We start from the raw sequence: 3772 nt of genomic DNA on the forward strand, positions 1-3772 counted from the left end.
CCTCTAGAAGAAGAAGAAGAGAGGCCAAAGCTCTCAAGCTCTTCAACACACTATAGCTCTTACCTCTTAGCTCCCTCCTCTGTTCTTTGCCTCCACCATCACCATGTCTTTCGCTAGACGCTTGGTCTTCTAGGGCATCTCCTAATTTTCCAATACCCTTTTCTCCTCTACCCTACTCCCACACCCTCTCTGGTTGCTTCACCCTAGTATTATTTGGCTAGAAAACCAAGAGGGTGAGCTAAAACCCTAAACCCTAAGGGCCGAGTATAAAGATGATGTTGTTCAATTTATGTAAACTTATTCTTCTCCAATGCCCTTTAAGAAGAAGAAGAAGCTCTCGAGCTATGCAAAACACCATCGCTCTCAGTTCCTAAGCTTTCTTTGTCTATCCTCTACCCTCTCTCTCATCCATTGCCATGTCTCACGCTACACTTACACTTAAAAATCTCCATGACACCTTGCTCAAAACATACACATTTATTGCATTCTAGACTAAATTACTCAAAATATTTTGATTGCACCATGTGGTTAGGGCAAATGCGAATTAGAAGTGAAACAAAATGGGGAGCTAAAACCCTAAACCACGAGGAGCGAATATAAAGCTCATGTTCATTTATGAGCTCGTCTTCTTCATCTACATTGCTCTCTAGAAGAAGAAGAAGAAGAAGAGAGGCCAGACAAGCTCTTTTATGATGCCATAGCTCTTAGCTTGTCCTTTTCCTCTGCCGTGTGTCTTCCCATGCCTCTTTCATGGAGAGGGTGTTATGATCTTCACTGTAGTATAATTTGGGGTCTTTTGGGGATGTAGTTAGGGCAAATGCAAATAACAAAAACCAAAAAGAGCTAAGACCCTAAAACCTAAGGGCAGATATAATAGGTTGACATTAAATTGTGAATGATCTTCTTCTCCCCTCCCCTCCTCTTGCAATACCCCTTCCCCTCGCCTCCTCTCCCCTCCTCTTGCAATATCCCTTCCCCTCTCCACTCCTCTGTCGCCCTCTCCTGTTTGTTTCACCCTAGTATAATTGTGGGTGTTTTAGGTTGTGGTTTAGAGAAAAGGTGAATGAATTCGAAGCGAGCTAAAGCCCTAAGGGCCAAGTATAAATATCATGTTGTTCAATTGATGCAAACTTGTTCTTCTCCATTCCTCTCTAGAAGAAGAAGGACCTCTCAAGCTCTTCAAAACGCCATAGCCCTCAATACTCGAGCTCTCTCCCTCGATTCTCTATCTTTGTCTTTGCCATTGCCATGTCTCTCGCTAGACATACACATAAAACTTTGCAAATCAGATGGTTTTTGCATCTCAAAACATACACATTTTTTGGATTTTACACTAAACTATTCAAAATCTTAACTGGCATTCATTTCAATGTAGTATAATTTGGGGGTTTTGGGTTGTGGTTAGGGCAAAAGCAAATTAGAAGTGTAGGGGAGCTAAAACCCTAAACCCTAAGGGCCAATCATAAACATGATGTTGTTCATTAGATGTCCACCTCTCCATTGCCCTCTAGAAGAAGAAGAAGCTCTAAAGCTCTTCAAAACGCCATAGCTCTCAACTTCTGAGCTCTCTTGCTCTGTCTTGTGCCATTGCCATGTCTCTCGTTATACACATCAAACTCTCCAAGCTAGTTGATTTTGGCATCTCAAATGTGCTAGATTTTACACTAAATTACTCTCTTTTTTTTGCTTTTACACTAAATTAGATCTTGTAGTTTGGGTTGCAAATGCATATTAGAAGTGAAGCAAAAGGGGGGAGCTAAAACCCTATAAGGTATAAAGGTAATGTTGTCGATACTAAGTGATCTTCTTCTTCTTCTTCTCCATTGGCCTCTAGAAGAAGAAGATGAAGAAGAGAGGCCAAAGCTCTCAAGCTCTTCAACACATCGTAGCTCTTTGCTTTTAGCTGCCTCTTCTGTCTCTTCCTCTACCATTGCCATGTCTTAGCTGTTGCAAGGTGTCTCTCGATTTGAATACCTCTTTCCTTGCTCACACACCCTCTTTGGCGTGGGGGTTTGGGCTGTGGTTACAGCAAATGTGAAATGAGAATTAGAAAACCAAGACGAGCTAAAACCCTAAACCCTAAGGTCTAGGTATAAAGATGATGATGTTTAGAAGATGTAAACTTCTTCTGCTCCATTGCCCTATCTGGAAGAAGAAGCAGCAGCAGCGGCGGCTAAAAACCCTAAACCCTGAGGGCGAGACATAGAGGTGATGTTCTTTTGGAGAGTCTCCTTCTTTGTCTGCATTGCCCTCTAGAAGAAGAAGAAGAAGAAGAAGAAGAAGAAGAAGAAGTAGAGAGAGAGACCAAGTCTCACACACGCCACATCACTCTTTCAGCGTCTGACTCCTCTGCTTCTTTTCAGCGTCTGACTCCTCTGCTTCTTTTGGCATGCTGCTTTTTGCCATGGCCACGTCTTGCTAAGAGGATAATTTTTGGGTTGTGGTTACTAGTTAGGGCAAATGCGAATTAGAATGGAAGGGAGCTAAAACCCTAAACCCTAAGGGCCAAGTATAAAGATGACGATGTCCATATGGTAGAAAACTTCTTCTTCTCCATTTTGCCATCCTTAGAAGAAGAAGAAGAAGAAGAAGAAGCTCTCAAAGCTCTGCAAAACGCCATAGCTCTCGAACTCCCGAGCTCTCTTCCTCTGGTTTATTCTTTCTCTTCCCTCCTTCTTCTTCTTCTTCTTCTTCTTCTGCCATCGCCATGTCTCTCGCTAGACGCTTGATCCTCCAAGGTGCCTCCCGCCTCTCCAACACCCCTTCCCCTTCCCTTTCCCCCCTCCCCTCCTCCTTCTCCTTTACCCGCTTCTTCACCGATAGTAAGCTCTTCGTTGGTGGCCTCTCCTTCCGCACCGACGAAGACGGCCTCCGAAACGCCTTCGCCAGCCATGGCGAGGTCACCGACGTCCGAATCATCACCGACCGTGAGACTGGCCGCTCTCGCGGCTTCGGCTTCGTCACTTACCTCTCCGAGACGGACGCCGAGTCCGCGCTCTCGAAGATGAATGGACATATCCTCGACGGCCGGGCTATCCGGGTGGATCGGGCCTCAGCTCGGCCTCCTCCGGCGAGACCTATGGGAGGCGGCTTCGGTGGTTTCGGCTCGGGCTCTGGATCTTCCGACTCTGGATTTAGCGGTTTCGACTCTCCGGCTGCTCCGGTGGAAGAGGATTGGGGAACTATCCCTTCCAGCAATGCAGACGTACCTCAAAATGTGGACGATAGATAACAAATTAGGCTTAGATAGCTCCGCAAAGCAGTAGTAGATTAAATCTAAAGCAAAACCTTCACAGAGCCGTGAACTGGATTTATGACTTTCCTGTGGTAAGATAATAATCATTTTTGGATTTCTGTTTGCGTGGTGTTGAGAAGTCATGCTCAGCAAGCAGCTGGAGCATCAGTGGCAGTTTGGATTACCAGATACCAGGAGTTTGTTTTTAACTTCTGGGCTTGGATGCCCCTGTAACATCGAGCTCGTTATATTTTCCGTTTACATCTCTTTGGCAATCTGCCTCCTTGCTGCGGTGCACAGACGTTGGTTTAACTCCCTTATCATTTTAAACTCTTAAGGTATATTACGACTCTTTTCGGTCTGCGTTGAATGCATCGATGGCATTTGACAGATGGTGTCTAGGATGATTTTTGTAACTTAGTAGTGCTATCTTGTCAAAGCAGCTACGATGACTGCCCGAGCATACCATTGCAGGCATTGCGACCATGTAGCTTTTTAGAAATCAAAACGGTTTGGAAATTCTTACAACAGCGTTGT

At 44.9% G+C, this 3772-nt stretch overlaps 1 pseudogene; it reads left to right on the forward strand.

Moving 5' to 3' along the window:
• The first annotated feature begins 2562 nt into the window (after positions 1-2562).
• LOC147892002 (glycine-rich RNA-binding protein 4, mitochondrial pseudogene) lies at positions 2563-3509 on the forward strand (annotated as a pseudogene).
• Positions 3510-3772: the final 263 nt, after the last annotated feature.

This window comes from Dipteris shenzhenensis, chromosome 17, assembly GCF_047967505.1.
Source record: "Dipteris shenzhenensis isolate YYH24624 ecotype China chromosome 17, Dip_SZ_1.0, whole genome shotgun sequence".
NCBI lineage: Eukaryota > Viridiplantae > Streptophyta > Polypodiopsida > Gleicheniales > Dipteridaceae > Dipteris > Dipteris shenzhenensis.